We start from the raw sequence: 17,283 nt of genomic DNA, 5'->3' as shown, positions 1-17,283 counted from the left end.
CATAAAAACAGCCTGGGTAGTCTCTCTCACATAGTTCACTAAACAAACCCTAACTCCTAGACCTAGACACTTCTTGATATCCTTCTCTTAGACCTGAATAGATGAGTAAATTGATAAAATCTCAAATTAACCTATTCCTTTGGCTACAGGTGTTTTTGTAATCTTTTTTTGCAATATTTCTCACACCAATATATATTTTTAAAATCTCCAGGATGGAAAATTTGAATGTCTTAGTGTAAAGGCGCCGAGAAGTGTAGGAGGAAACTCCCTAAGTCCTGGAGAGCTACTGGGATGTGCATGCTTTTGTTCCAGCCCTGCACTAACACACCCGATGACACTTATTGTCGTCCAGACTGCATTAGGCTGGAGCTGGAGCAAAAGCCTGCACAGTAGTTGGTATTTGATAACCTCTGATAACTCCTCTTTAGAGTAGGGGGCAATAGTTTGTTTGAGACTGTGCCGCGGAAATCTCTCTGCATAGCTTTCAAATCACTCAAAGTCAAAGGTCAAAGGGCACAGAACAGGGGTCAGAGAATAATCCAGACTGAGGGTTATTTTGTGTGACTGTCACCAAGGAAAAGTGACTCACTGGACTGCCAGCCACATGTGACAGGACATCAGTTTGTTAGATCAGGGGGACATCCAGGGAACATAGGAGTGAGTCTCGTCTCTTTTTTTTCTGTCTTTCTTCACAGCTCCATGCTTCGGGGTTCATGGATGGAGACATTTGGAGAAGGACGTGACACGCTACAGACAAACACACACACGTGCACACACACATTTGTATGCAAAATGTATGCACACACACATTCACTCACACACAAAGACAAACTCAAAGGAGGATATAGGAGATACAGACATCCACTGTCATCACGTACAGACATCGGACAAGTACACAGAGACAGTACAGTCAGATGGATCCTTTTGTGCTTTAACGTTATGGTGTGCCAGTTTGCATCAGAGAGACAACCACCATAATAAAAATATATAGCAGGTGACTTACCCAAGTTGTCCTCGTCATTTGGGTACTTTGTGTAGTAAATCAGGGATGCAGAGGAGGGTAAACACATGCTAACGCTGTTAACGCACCTTGGTGAATACTGTTTTCACACCTATTATGCTAAATTAGTGATAGCACTGTTAGCACTATTAGGGCTGTTAGTACTGTTAGCATTGTTAGTGCTGTTAGCATTGTTAGCGCTGTTAGTACTGTTAGCATTGTTAGCGTTGTTAGCATTGTTAGCACTGTTTGTATTGTTAGCACAGTTAATGCTAGAACTGAGTCATAAGTAAATGCATACGTGGAGTATGTCTGAAAGTTGACGTGGCGAAAGAAGTGGGTGGATCAACACAAGTGGGTTTATGGAAAGCAAATCAGCTAATTGGGCAGATTTGTTGGCTCTAGAAACCGTTTTGCGTGGCTGATTGGGCTGCACGAAGAGTGTATAAGCCAGTGCGAATGACTAGTGCACCGTTGTTGTTGTATGGAGGTGTCTTGCTTCCCACTGGGCAGCTGTATCAGCTGTGTCGCCAGCAGTAGCTAACATGGCCATTTTTTGCCCTCCCATTATTTTATTTCAAGTAGGATAGCAGCTTACACAATAAATAACTAATATTGCTAACTATCTAGATGTCACCTTGATACGGTCTACTCAATAGGGAGGGCATGAACGGCAACAACACCGGGACACAGTGTTCTTCGCTTCCACTTACTAAGCACCTTTGTCCCGCAACGGCTTGGGAAGTAGCTACCTAGTGTAGCCAACATCAGGGTGACAGTCACAGTAAGCACACACATACAACGCATACAAGCAACAGTACTTTTAATAAAAAATAAACAATTGTCAGTTTTATTAACTGAAAATATACAATTATTTGTAACAGTGAAATACAATTTGGACTCATCTTCTGGCTTCAAAACAGAAGTCCAAACACTCGCGGTACGGTAGTTGCATGGTAAGAAACGAAAAACAACACCGCTCAGTCAAAACAGTCTAACCAATAACAGAGCGCTGATGTTACACCCATCGCTGTTGATCCACCCACTTTATTTGCCACGGCCACTTTCAGAGACACACCAAGTATGCAGTTACCCATACTCGCAAGAACTGTTAAAGCAGTTAGCATTAGCGTTGCTAGACGCCAGTCATCTCAACCGGGCGTTCAGTGCAGTTACCCACCTTTTCAACTACATCCCTAGTAGAAATCACCTGGTGACTACAACGTTCGTAACAAGACCTTGTTGGGCAATGGGCCCAAAGGTGCTTACAGACTGTTCCAGTATTGTAGTTACAGTGCAGGTAAGAGGTTCTACACTATTAATGTGTAAATTTGAATGACTGAAATGCAAGTGACTTCACAATATAGAGGGCTAAGGTAAAATTTCTTAGCACTTTCACGTTAAACACTTCAATGAGGGACATTTTCAGAAATTGATTTACTTAGAAAAAAGCTAAATTGGGATAATTACCTATAATATTATTTGTATTATAATTAATATTATTATTGTTATTATTATTATTTCATCATTATCATTATTGCATGTTTTATCACTATTATTACTTTGTTACTTTATTATTTATTTATTCATCATTCATTGATTATCATTTAATAATTGCGATAAAGGGTGTGTGTGTGTGTGTCAGTCACTGCGGGGGGGCCTCTGGAGGGGCTCCTTGCTGCGTGAGGGTGTGCCAGTACTCGACTTTCTTGCCGATGTGTTTGAGACACTCAAACCAATGTTTCAGCCTCACTCCCTTAGCATTTATGCCCAGTTCAACTCCACCTGAGAGAGAGGGAGGGAGAAGGTGGAAGGGAGAGAGACAGAGAGAGAGAGAGAGAGAGAGAGAAAGAGAAAGAGAGGGAGAGGTAAGAGGAAGAAGGAGAGAAGAGAATGAAAAATGAAATCTTTAAGTCAGGTGAGTCCACGAGAAAAACATATTTTACATGAACAACCTAGCTACCAACAGACAGACAAAAAGACACGCAGACAGACCCACAGAGAAACACGCAGGGAGACACACGGGGAGACACATAGACAGACCCACAGGGACACACAGGGAGACACACAGACAGACCCACAGGGACACACAGACAGACACACAGACAGACCCACAGGGACACACAGGGAGACACACAGACCCACAGGGGCACCCAGACAGACCCACAGGGTCACACAGGGAGACACACAGACCCACAGGGACACACAGACAGACCCACAGGGACACACAGGGAGACACACAGACCCACAGGGACACATAGACCCACAGGGATACACAGACAGACCCACAGGGACACACAGGGAGACACACAGACCCACAGGGACACACAGACAGACCCACAGGGAGACACACAGACCCACAGGGACACACAGACAGACCCACAGGGACACACAGGGAGACACACAGACAGACTCACAGAAACACACAGGGGAGACACACAGACAGACCCACAGGGACACACAGGGAGACACACAGACAGACCCTCTCTCTCTCTCTCTCTCTCTCTGTCTCTGAAACACAGACAGACCCCACAGAGACACACAGACAGACCTACAGGTCTGTAAGTCGCTCTGGATAAGAGCATTTGCTAAATGACTAAAATGTAAATGTAAATGTTCACACAGGGAGACACACAGACCCACAGGGACACACAGACAGACCCACAGGGACACACAGACAGACCCACAGGGACACACAGACAGACCCACAGGGACACACAGGGAGAGAGAGAACAGCAAGAAAAAGGGGGAGAGATTAAGAAAGGGGGGGGAATTGAGAGGGATAAATAGCGATAAATTGACAGATAGGAAAAGGAGAGAGAGAGATGAAGAGAGAGAGACAGAGTCATCACTGGGGAGGGGGGGTCATCAGACAGATAGCGAGTTTTCCTGGCTGTGATTGCACAGTTGACGGAGCATGAAGTTTTAAAACACAGTATTTAACAGACGCCCGGCTTTCACAACGCCTGAAACACGCTCATTAGCTCATCTGTGGCCCCACTAAGCCTTGGCATTAAACTTCCCTTCATATACAGTAAGAGGTGTGGGGGAGGTTAATACTGTCTCTTACATAACTCACACACATCCCACTGGGCACAGACGTCAATTCAACATCTATTCCATGTTGGTTCAACGTAATTTCATTGAAATGATGTGGAAGCAACGTTTATTCAATCAGTGTGTGCCCAGTGGGATGTGTGTAATTGTATGTGCGCAAACAAACCTCGCGCCCGCTTAGCGCCCAAGTCTCAGAGAGAAGTGTGTTTGGATAGTCTTCTCACGTACCTTCCCAATGACCCCTTCTCATTCTTGCCACCCCCAAACACACACACACACACAGTCGTACACACACACCTGACCTGTTTGCCGAGTTTGTCTAGGCCTCTCACGTACCCCGCTAATGACCCCCCCCCCCCCCACACACACACACACACACACACAAACAGATCGATACCGTGTTCCCTGAGCCCGGAGGGGTGTGGGTGACAAACGGCGGGCGACAGTGTGACGCGGCGTGGGACAAGAGAAAGAGGGATGAGAGAGAAACACTGATGGATGGGATGAGATGGTTGAGGGAGGGAGGACCAGGCGGGGCCATCCCACTCCCTATCTCTTTTCCTCCTCTTTTATTCCTCCCCTTCTCCTCCTTCCTCGACACCTCTGTCTTTGTGCAAAATGAGAGGTCCAGTCCGCCCATCAATTGCTCCCACAAATCAGAGGGGACACTGCTACTCTCTCTCCGTCTCTCCTCCTATCTCTCTTCCTTCCATAATTACTCTTTTCCTTTCATTTTTCTGTCCCTTATCTTCTTCCTCCATCATTCTTCCTGACCTTTACAGAGAGTATTTGACACCACATTTTTCTCCCTCTGCTCTATCCATCTTATCCCTTTTTCCCTCTCAGTCACTCCCCCTTTCTCTTTCCCCACTTCCTCCCCTCTCGCTCTGTCTCTCCCAGTATCACAGTCATTTTCCACAGTGCTAACAGATCTAGGCCGTCGTGTATGTTGGCCATTACACCATAACAATAATGATAACAGTCATGGGGGAGGTTAGCCGGAACAGTGTGTTAGAGCGATGGCCTTTTCCCCCTACTCTTCTGGCGCAGGTAATAACTCACAAACGTTATGGCCCCAGCGTGAGAGAGAGAGAAAGAGAAATAGAGAGAGAGAGAGAAAAAAAAGCATGAGAGAGAGGGATGGAGGGAGAGAGAGATAACATGAGGGGGTGTGAGTGAGAGAGAGGGATAGAGAGAGGGCATGAGGGAGAGATTGAGTGTGTGCGTGTGTGTGTGTGTGCGTGCGTGCATCTGTGTGAAAGAGAGAGTGGGCATGAGATAAATAGAAAGTCTGAGTTGGAGAAAGATAGATAGATAGATAGATGATAGATAAGAAGAGAGAGAGAGAGAGAAAGGAGAAGAGAGAGAGGGGGGGGGGAGAGAGAGAAGAGAGAGAGAGAGAGAGAGAGAGAGAGAGAGAGAGAGAGAGAGAGAGAGAGAGAGAGAGAGAGAGAGAGAGAGAGAGAGCGTTGTGCCAGTAACCGAAAGGTCGCTGGTTCTAATCCCCGAGCCAACTAGGTGAAAAAATCTGTCGATGTGCCCTTGAGCAAGGCACTTAACACTACCCCTACCCTACTGAAATGAAAATGAGAGAGAGAGAGAGAGAGAGAGCGAGAGAGAGAGAGGGCACTAGGGAGACAGTCGGAAAGAGAGAGACTCAGCCTGTTACAGGGAGCCTCCAGACGGGAGTAAAACACTTTGATCTCAAGGCCTCCAGATCCCTACAATCCATTCTCCCCAGCTGCCTCCCACCGGTTCTCCCTCACTCCTGCCTCCTGTGATATACAGTACAAGCCGGGCCACGTCAGAGCCGTTTAGTGCCTCACAAAGCAGTGGGAATCCGACGTGTCACCCTGTTGAGGGATTGAGTACTCCTTTCTGTCGCTCTCGCTTTCATTTCATCCCCCTCTTCAGTTCTTCCATCCTTTCACTAATTCTTCTTCTCCTCTTCTCCCTCCCTCTCTTTTACCTATGACGTCATTGCTCATCACACTGTGGCCCGCGTTGCTCTCCTCCTCGCACCCACATATTCTATTACATTTTTCTTTAGCTATATTTCTCGCTTTCTCTACCTCTCTCCTCCTTTCACTCACTCCCCCTTTCTCTTACCTATGAAGTCGTTGCTCATCCCCAGATCGTAGTCCCATACGGAGATCTCCAGGGTTTTCTTCGCCAGCTGGTCGTGTGGAACTTCATACACAAACTCCTGTAAGGAACAGAGGTAGCAAGAGAGAAAGATGTATTCACACTTAGCGGAAAGTTATTCAGATTATGTTTAACATTGAATGTGAAACATGCATTGACTTAAATTCATGTTGATGGTAGGGTACGTAGTTATGCAGTCTTGAAGGAGATGGAAAATGTTTTCAAATTATGGCACATACTGTATACAGTACTCTGCATTTGGAATAAAATTATGGAATTACACTACCGGTCAAAAGATTTAGGACACCTACTCATTCAAGGGTTTTTCTTTATATTTACTATTTTCTACATTGTAGAATAATAGTGAAGACATCAAAACTATGGTCGAATTGCTGCAAAGAAACCACTACTAAAGGACACCAATAAGAAGAAGAGACTTGCTTGGGCCAAGAAACACGAGCAATGGACATTAGACCGGTGGAAATTTGTCCTTTGGTCTGGAGTCCACAAATTGGAGAATGTTGGTTCCAAACGCCATGTCTTTGTGAGATGCGGTGTGGGTGAGCGGATGATCTCTGCATGTGTATTTCCCAACGAAAGCATGGAGGAGGAGGTGTTTTGGTGTGGGGGTGCTTTTGCTGGTGATTTATTTAGAATTCAAGGAACACTTAACCAGCATGTCTACCACAGCATTCTGCAGCGATACGCCATCCCATCTGGTTTGGGCTTAGTGGGACTATCATTTGTTTTTCAACAGAACAATGACCCAACACACCTCCAGGCTGTGTAAGGGCTATTTACCAAGAAGGAGAGCGATGGAGATGACCTGGCCTCCACAATCCCCCGACCTCAACCCAATTGAGATGGTTTGGGATGAGTCGGACCGCAGAGTGAAGGAAAAGCAGCCAACAAGTGCTCAGCATATGTGGGAACTCCTTCAATACTGTTGGAAAAGCATTCCAGGTGAAGCTGGTTGAGAGAATGCCAAGAGTGTGCAAAGCTGTCATCAAGGCAATGGGTGGCTATTTGATGAATCTCAAATATAAAATATATTTTGATTTGTAACACTTTTTTTACTACATGATTCCATATGTGTTATTTCATCGTTTTGATGTCTTCTCTATTATTCTACAATGTAGGAAATAGTAAAAATAAAGAAAAACTCTTGAACCGGTAGTGTAAATGCATGGGACAATAATGTATTCACAAATGCATAAGAAGGGGTAGGCTATAGCTTTCCATCCCTTCCAAGGGCGTATAATTCAACTTCAATAAACAACATTAGTATAATATATTATATATTTTGCACATCTAGTTGCCAAATGTGAGTCAGAGAAATGGGTTGCCAAATACAGATGTAGGATCTTAATTTGATCACACTTTTGTTGCTGAGAATGTTCCTGCACTGCAGGAAATGCAAACTTGTAGGGTATTTGAGTTTTTAAAGGCTTCTAAAGTTTGTGAATTCCACTTTGAAATTTCAGACTTGATTTGCCCTAACGAAAAATGTATCAACCCCTACAAAAATTTTCATTAATTATAATCCCCATAATAATTCAAATTTCTTGTTGCTACAGGATAATTTTCCTGCTGTAGCAAACTGCTCAAATTAAGATCCTACATCGGTATGTGTTTATTGGGAGAATGCCAGATATTAGTTTACTGGAAGGTTGCCAGGTATTGGTTTATGTATTAGGGAGAGTGTATTGTGGTGCTCAGAGCGGGTGGAAGTACCTCATTAAACTCGGGATTGAGAGTTTTCTTCTTCACTGTGGTTTTGTACTTGGACTTTTTCCCCATATCAGGCTGCAGCACACTGCGAGAGAGGGGGAGAAAAGAGCGAGGGAGATATAGAGAGAAAGGGAAGGAGGGGATGAGAGAGTGAAAGAGAATGAGGCATAGTGAGAGAGAGTTAGAGGGCAAGGGAGAGCACAGAGGAGAAAGAGAGCAAGCGAAAGCGAGATCGAGAGGGAGAGGAAGAGAGAAATACGAAGGGAGAGGAGGAGAATGAGAAAAAGAGGAAATCTTAATTAGACAGTTGACATGACGACTGAAAATGCCGCTTTTCCCCTATATTTCTGATACAGGTCTTTTATTACTTTGGAAACATCAAAGCAAATTATCTTCCATTTTGTCTTCCGCCCCGGCATGACATTAAACCTCACCGGAACGAGGGAGGAAAATAGAACAAAGAGAGACACAGCGTGTGCAAAATTCTGAAAGCGTGAGAGAAAAAAAATAGAAAGAAATTCAGAGACGAAAACTTTCATTTCATTTTTTGGGGAAAGGGCGAGAGAAATCGGTGATGAGAGAGTCAGAGACTCAAAAGCTCAAGCCAAGAGCGGGACAGACGGCTTCCCAGAAGGCCATTGGTTTTTATTGGAGGAGTCATCAGCATAAATTCAGGCGGAGAAGTCAAGATGTTCTAGCGGGGGGAGAGATATCTCACTCCCCAACGCCACCCACCTTCAGCCCAACGTGAATAACACGTACTCGCTGACAAGCTAACAGATGTGCTGCTAGGGTTGGGGTTTGTACACAACAACAAGACAGGAGGGAGGGAGAGAGGGATGAGAGCGAGAAAGAAAGAGGCAGTATGAGAGAGTTTTCAACCAACCCAGTGAAAGAAATAAACAAATTGTGTTTGTTTGAGAAGAGGGAGAGAGGGATGTTTAGAGAAAGAAAGAGATAGAAAGATGAAAGAGGACTGGCCTCCCCTCAGAGCCTGGTTCCTCTCTAGGTTTCTTCCTAGGTTCCTGCCTTTTCTGGTGAGTTTTTCATAGCCACCGTGCTTCTACATCTGCATTGCTTGCTCTTTGAGGTTTTAGGCTGCTGATGTAAAAAGGGCTATATAAAACAAATTTGAATTTGATTGATTGATTGAGATAGAGAAAGAGAGTCATCAACCAACCCAGTGAAAGAGAGAAAGAAATTGGGTTAGAGAAAATACAAGCTAGGAGAAAAATCAAGACAGAGAGAGGGATGAAGGGAAAGAGACAAAAGAGTGAAAGAATGAGAAAAACAGCCAATTTCACACAGAGAATGAAGATAGAGAAACAGAGTGACAGTTGGATAGCGGGGAGAGGGAAGACCGAGGAGAGAGAGGAGCAAAACAAACCGCCCAGTTTAGAGGCTCACACATCCACACAGCACAGGCTAAAATGACAGTTTGCTCACTCAGCACCAGAGGAACAGACTGCATTCCAAATAGCACCCTAATCCCAACAGAGCCCTATGTGCCATGGTCGAAAGTAGTGCACTATGTAGGGAATAGGCTGCCATTTGGGATGTAAAGAAACTGACATCCTTGTTTCAAATATATAATGTATTTTCATGGCGTCTGGTTTGAAGCAATTATGAAATGCTCTAATATCTTAGTTCATCTGTATTAACGGAGTGAGGAAAACAGAGGAAAGGCAAGTAGGCAACACACCAGCACTACTGGAGAGGTTTATATTGGTCTTTAAAATGTTGATGGAACGTTGCTCTAATATTTCAGTTGATCTGTATCCGAGAAGAGAGGAAAACAGAGGAATTTAAAAGAAAGGCAGGCAACCCTAGAGCAACTGACCAAGAGATCAATTGGTCTTCAAGACATTGATGGAACAGCCTCTTGGTCATTCGAAACAGGGCAGAGGGGGTTGTGTGGGTGATTGTGATTTTGATATACGGTTAACTGAATTGTAAAGGCCAGTAGTAGGCGGCTCAAACCATAGGAGCCAATCACATCTTGGAAAGGCTAGGAAAAGGCCCCCTGGATATTTGCAATGAGAAGTTTTTCTGCACAGAATTAAGTACAACATAATATATACACCTCTATGGTTATTATAAGAGTGCCTGAGTCAGGAATCTCCAAGTCCAAGATCTCCAGCCATACAATCTTGGATGAGCTACTGGGTGTGCAGGCTTTTGTTCCGGCCCAGCATTTTTTCAAACAGCCAATGACGATCATACTCTTGTTTGAATAACCTGTGTAGTTGCTACTGCTACTGACAGTATTGACAGCATTGATATTTACATTTACATTTAAGTCATTTAGCAGACGCTCTTATCCAGAGCGACTTACAGTTAGTGAGTGCATTCATTCTTTTTATACTGGCCCCCTGTGGGAATCGAACCCACAACCCTGGCGTTGCAAACGCCATGCTCTACTGAGCTACATGTTTGATTGACACGACTAGTGCGACATTTCCCTGCGAGGGTATATAGGTGCCTCCAACATTTTTCCTACTCAAGGCTCTGATGAAGGTGATTCATGCCGAAATGTAAGCCTATTGGTTGTTTCTCCCATCAATAAATCTATTAGATTTACCCAGCAACAGAGTGCTGCTTCTTTATTCTTTATTCTCCCCGGATAGTCACCAGTTGAAGTATCCTGGGGTAAGGAATGTTTTTGGAGTCAACATTGATTGTTTGAAACTGACATCCTTGTTTCACACAGCTCTGCCCCGCTCTGCCTCGTTTCTTTTTGGCTCTCGTTGAAGGCCCCTAGACATTTGTAATGAGAAGGTTATTAAGAGTCTGACTCAGGGACTCTGAGAACCCGTTTTGTCTTGCTCTTGGCTCCAGCTTTTGACTCGCTCATCGATGATTAGCATTTCTGTTTTTGTCTCACTCCTCCTATCCCTCCTAAAAATTAAATCAAAGTTATGGCTCTGAAATAGTGTCATCATTGACCATTTGTCGAATGCTCTGTCTCTCGTTCTTCTCTTTCCTCACATTAGATGTGTTAGTGCTGGGTTGGAGCAAAAGCTTGCACACCAATTAGCTTTCCAGGACCAGAGTTGGAGACCCGCAGCCATAAGTTGTACTGCGTCCCAAATGGCACCCTATTCTCTATAAAGTTTACCCTATGGGCCCTGGTCAAAAGTAGTTCACTAAATGGGAATAGGTGCCATTTGGGATGTAACCAATGTGTAAGTTCATATGACCCCAAACTTGAACCTTGCTTTATCTCTTAACATATTTTCTGCAGGGGTATGTGAAACTGCAGACAGCACACAAATCAGCTTCCAGCTTAGTGTACTGTAGGCTATATCTGTATGTGTTGATATCACATGCACACATGCACGCGCACACACAAAGATGCACACACACACACATGCAAGTGTACATACACACACGCTAAGTCCCTGACCTGCCTCTACACTCCAGCCAACTACTGCTGTGCAGGTGTGTCACACTGACCGAAGCAATGCATTCTGGGATGCCAGGGGCATAGCGGATCTTAGCTTCTTGCTTCCATAAAAGTAGGTTTCAGCGATACACACACTGAGACAGAGTGAGAGAGAGAGAGTGGCATCCACACGCACCGCAGTTACTCTCCTACAGACAGTGAGAATAAGTCTGACAGGTGACAATCACACACAGGTCGCATCCCAAATGGCACCCTATTCCCTAAAGCACTACTTTTGTTTTCAAGCCCTATGGGCCCTGGTGAAAAATAGCACACTAAATAGGGAATAGGGTGTAATTTGGGACACATCCTGGGCCCATAGGGCTCTGGGCAAAAGTAATGCACTATTTAAGGAATAGGGTGCCATTTGGGATGCATATCTTGGCTGTGTTTCATAGCATCAATTCTGCTTAGTCACTGATCACTGACTCACTGAGCAGACTGACTGATCTATAAATCACCTTTGCCTCCTAAATACCTACTCTAACTGTAATTTGTAGATCAGTCAGTAGATCTAGATTGATACTCTCAATCACGGCCAAGGAGTCAGGGTCACAGTTTGCAAGCAAGTGCAGGGGCAGCACTTATAACTGTAAAAGTTACAGAGTGCCATGAGTGGAAAATGAGGACTCACAATTCTTATGATGATGAAACGTCAATGCTTTTAACCTAAATAAACATTATTTTTTACTTTAAGAGTGAGAGCTGCACCTTTTTCCCCTCATGTAAAACTTACATTTCAGCAGCACCTCTACTCAGTTTTGAGCACTGTGTACAGACTTAGGTTATAGAGTATGCCTTTAAACCATCATCACAAACAGTACAGGCAAATAGTTACTATCTTTGAGGAACTACAATAGAACACAGACAGGCATCACAGAACTCGCCAAAACAGGATCAACAGGACTCAATACTCAATACAACAGCAGCCGCCGTGGCAACACTCCACTGCTTCTGATACTACCGACCAGCTTGACTGAACACACTTCAAACAAACACACAGAACAACTCCCCACTGTACGAGAAGAGAGACGGTGTCTCGAATGCAGCTCAGACATAATAGGCCACTAACTACACAGCAGGTGGTGAATTTCAAAGAGATTTGAGACTGAAAGAAGCGACAAGTGTTTCAAACGCAGCTCAGACATAGGCTACTAAACAACAGGCAGTGTATGCCAAGGAAATAAAAAGAGAGTTGTGGCTGTACAAGAAGAGAGAGAGCGAGAGGGTTGAACGCAGCTCAGATATAGACCTTGCTCCTGAATAACAGGCAAGGCATCTCAAAGACAGAAATGATGAGAAACTATAAGAGAAAAGAGACTTGAAGGCAACTCAGACAGAAGCCTACTTAATCACATGGAGTGGATGTCGTGGACAAATCATTTGATTTGTGACAGTAAAACAACAGTGCCTTGAACGTAACTCAGATACTAAACAACAGACACTGCACGTCAAAGACAGCAAAAGATGAGAAACTCTCAAATAAGAGAGTGCCTAAAATACGATTTGTGACTGTAAAGAAAGAGAGCTCCTTGAACGCAGCTCTGACATACTAAACAACAGATACTGCAAGTCAAAGATTTAAAAAAAGAGATTAAAGATGGAGAAAAAATGTAAAAGCGGGGAAAATGAGAGAAAAACTGAGACAATCTCTCAGCTCCAGGACTCTATCGCGCCATACATCAAAATAGAGGCAGATAAGACACCCAGCTCTGGCTCTAAAGAACAGGAACAAATCAATGAACAGCAAAAAGTGGAGAAAAACAAAATAAGGAAAAAAAGAAAGAAAACCATCTCTTTTTGTCTGCTTACTGCTTCTCTGCTTCGTTTCTTTATCTGATTCTAGTCTGGACTGGAAGAAGTTCGCTTCACAGATCAGTAATCTCAATGGGGAGGTTGGTTGAGTAGTATGCGTTTCAGGGAGTCATGAATGAGAATGAGAGTATATGTAGTCAGTGATGGACCTCTTTTTGCCCCATTGACTAACCTCTTCTCTCCATCCTTTGGTGTTTAGATTGAGTTCCTACTTCCTACATATTTTCCTAAATCTCAATAGGGATGGGGGAGGAGTGTATATGAGGGAGTCATGAATGAGAATGAGGATATGTGTAGTCATTAATAAACCAATTTTCCTCTCGACTAGCATCTTCTCTCCATCCTTACGCCCACTGACTTCCGAGATACAGTCACATTCCATAAGCTCAATCTCTCATATTGATTGGTGATGCATTAAACATCTCTCTGTGTGTGTGTGTGTCTCTCTCTCTCTCTCTCTCTCTCTCTACCTCTCTCTACCTCTCTTTACCTCTCTCTACCTCTCTCTACCTCTCTCTACCTCTCTCTACCTCTCTCTACCTTTGAATGCTTGGCTCTGAAAAGCCAACTGACATTTACTCCTGAGGTGCTGACCTGTTGCACCCATGGCCATGTACTTTTATAATCTCCACCCGGCACTATATTTCTTCCTAGGTTCCTGCCTTTCTAGGGAGTTTCCTAGCCACTGTGCTTCTATATCTGCATTGCTTGCTGTTTGGGGTTTTAGGCTGGGTTTCTGTATAAGCACTTTGTGACATCTGCTGATGTAAAAAATTAATATATTTGATTGATTATACATTTATTATTATTTGTACCGTTGTCCAATCTCATCTTGGATTGTACACTTGATCTTATACACTTGATCCCTGAATATGGGAATTCACAACAATCTTTACATTCAAGTCCCACCCTTCCTCACCACAGTTTACAAACAAGTGCAGGGGGAACCCAGAGCCCTATACTACGAATCAGAGCCCTATACTACGAATCAGAGCCCTATACTACGAATCAGAGCCCTATACTATGAATCAGAGCCCTATACTACGAATCAGAGCCCTATACTATGAATCAGAGCCCTATACTACGAATCAGAGGGGTATACTACGAATCAGAGGGGCATATTACGAATCAGAGGGGCATACTACGAAGCAAGCTAGAACTACTCAGGGTTTTCTAAAGCTAGCCAGCTTCAGTTAGCTTCACATTCCAGCTCAGGCTTAATCCATACTACGACGGTGGATATTGCTAGTTTGCCTTGCTGCTAACTCTAGCAGGCTTCTAACTGCACGTGGATAGTCGAACGCCAAACTCTTCATTGAGACAATGCTGAAACATCAATCCATGGGCGAGTCAGTGCCACATTTTCATTTGTGCCAAAATCATCTTGCAAATTCAGCAGGCTATGGTGTCAAATAGGCTTTTAGAAGTGCTGTCTTTATTTGATTACTGATCATGAATGCCATCTTTGGTGTGTTTTGGGGTGCTTATCAATGCACAAGCACCTTTTCCCTCCTCCTATCGATAAAATAATTGTATTAAGTCCTACAAAAATTTTACTGTGGGTGAAGTTTTAAATGCATTCTGTTATTGCTAAATATGTAACGTGATAGGTATTTTAACATTAACCTTTTTTTAACACACCCAAAAACAATTTATTAAAATATTTAATCAGTCATCTTCCTCAAATGAAGGGGATGATGACGCAACCTTTGCGAGAGGGAGGGAATCTGATTTCATTAGTGCTCAACTCGCAGCAAAGACACTTTATAAAATCCTGAGTAGATCATAGTATACCACTCTGTTTCAATCAAAAGCTACAGATGATGCCTGTAAAGCACCATCTCAACACAATCAACACTACAAGCTAATAGCAAGTTGGTTATTTTTTGTGAAACCATGTAGGCGTAGAAACGGAATCTATTGACTGTTGGGGATTTTCGTATTCAGGTGTGAAGTGTATGAATAATGATGATCTGTTTACACCAAGAATGTGTCCCAAATGACATCCTATTCTCTTGTTAGTGTACTACCTTTGACCAGGGCCCATAGGAAATATGGTGCCATTTGGGACTCTGGCTCAGCCTGAATGCTCTGTCAAGACATGATGCCTACAGTATATGTACAGTACAGGTTGTCATATGAATAACAATGAACCTCCTAGCTTACATAAAGCCAGCACAGTGATTCCCAATGTGCTCCTAGGAAACCTTTCACAACTGCACATTTTGGTTCCAGCCCAGAACTAGCACACCCAGCACACCCGATTCAACTAATCACAGGCTTGACGAGTAGCTGATTAGTTGAATCAGGTGTACTATTTTCCCAAACTGGAAGAGAAAATATGCAGTCCAAGGGGTATTGTAGGACCAGATTGGGAAACATTGACTATTGGCAGTGTAGACTCTAGAGAGTAATAGCAGTTGATTATTGATTTATGTTACATGTATTTATTTATGCCAGTCAGTCTCCCTATGAATTTGTATGGAGCATAAGTAAGGTTTCAATGTGTCATGATTCATGAATCATGCACTAAAACAAGGTTGTGGTAGAGACTGTCAATGTGACATGTGTAGTCATTCCACATAGATATAACCAGCATCAGTGTGCTAGCTTAGCATACAGCGCTGCCTCCCTGAACTTGCCTCTGACTGGGCTTGAACCAGGGTCCTCTACCTCACCAACACACCTGACAACATACAAACCAGTTGAGCTATAGAAAAGGATCCAAATTCATAGCACCATTGGCGAGATTTCAAGCTAGCTGTGGAGTAAGCTTTCCTACTCCCTTCATCTAATAATGTCGAGAGCCTTTTCTTTTTAAGGGGGTAGATCAGTTTTATTATTGCAGATAGATTGTGGCTTCCATCAATGTAATTGTCTGCATCATTTCCAATCCCCCATATATATTTTTGTAAATATATAAAATATATATATATTTTTTTAAATATATATTTTCCTTTATTATTTTCTCCTAACCCTACCACCCCTCCCCATAATTGGAGTAAACTAATGGACAACAACACCTAGTCTTCTACTTCCAGCTTATACATACTATATATATTTTACGGACACAGTATATTTTACAATAGTTATCTTTTGTTTGTTTTTAGTCGCATCCTTCAGCTACCCTCAATCCCTCCCATCTATCTCTGAAGACCATCTTGTTTTGATTTCTATTTGCCATATATTTTTCAACTGTGCTGTTTCACAAAAGTTCTGAACCTATATACATTTTACGGACCCAGTATATTTTACATTAATTATCTTGTTATTTTTTGTCCGACCCTTCAGCTCCACTCAAGCCCTCCCATCTATCTCTGAACACCATCCAATTTAATTACTATTTGCCATATATTTGTCAACTGTGCTGTGATGTTTCACAAATGTTCTGAACCTTTCTTTTCTCATAGTTTCTAAAGATGATAAATGAAAGACAAATTTTTTTGCTAAGAGTACTATATTATTGATCGATTGACTACGACTTTTCAAATCACCCAGCAGTGCTATCTGCAGAGTTAGCTCTAGGTAAATGTTGCAATTCTTCAGCCATTCCTGAACCTGCAACCAAAAACAAGCTACATATTGACAGAACCAAAACAAATAATCTAATGATTTTGTCTCTTCGCAGCAAAAATCTGCAGAGCTGGGATGGTTGTATCCCCATATATAACATTCTATTGGTTTCAAGAATTGTGTATAATAATTAAAATGGAAAAACTCACGTTTTGAATCAAGCGTTGTTTTATGTATCAGTTCATAAACCATGCGCCATGGAAACGGTACAACGAGAATCTCTTCCCAACTATTTTGCAATCTATATGGCACAGCTGTACATTTTGGTCCTTAAATGAAACTGGTATATTTTTTTATTTATCACAATTCTCTTTAACAAATGTTAGTCTTTAATGCAGGGCTGACAGACAAGTTCCTTACTTTCTCCTCCTTCCACTTGCCTCTTCCATTTATGTGGTAATGCTAGAGAGCCTTTGTTGATGCCCTATATGTGCCAGCCAGCACAACAGGGATGACTGCTGACTGGCATCTAGCAACAGGACACCACAGGACATACTAATGTATAACAACCAGTAAT

General features: G+C 43.0%; 1 pseudogene; it reads right to left on the bottom strand.

The window, feature by feature from the left end:
* Window positions 1-1,806: 1,806 nt before the first annotated feature.
* LOC123481302 overlaps window positions 1,807-17,283 on the bottom strand; it is a 59,155-nt pseudogene continuing 43,678 nt past the window's right edge.

Source organism: Coregonus clupeaformis, unplaced genomic scaffold (genome assembly GCF_020615455.1).
Source record: "Coregonus clupeaformis isolate EN_2021a unplaced genomic scaffold, ASM2061545v1 scaf0513, whole genome shotgun sequence".
Lineage (NCBI taxonomy): Eukaryota > Metazoa > Chordata > Actinopteri > Salmoniformes > Salmonidae > Coregonus > Coregonus clupeaformis.
Note: the sequence above shows the minus strand (reverse complement) of the source record. Positions and strands in the feature narration are given on the sequence as shown.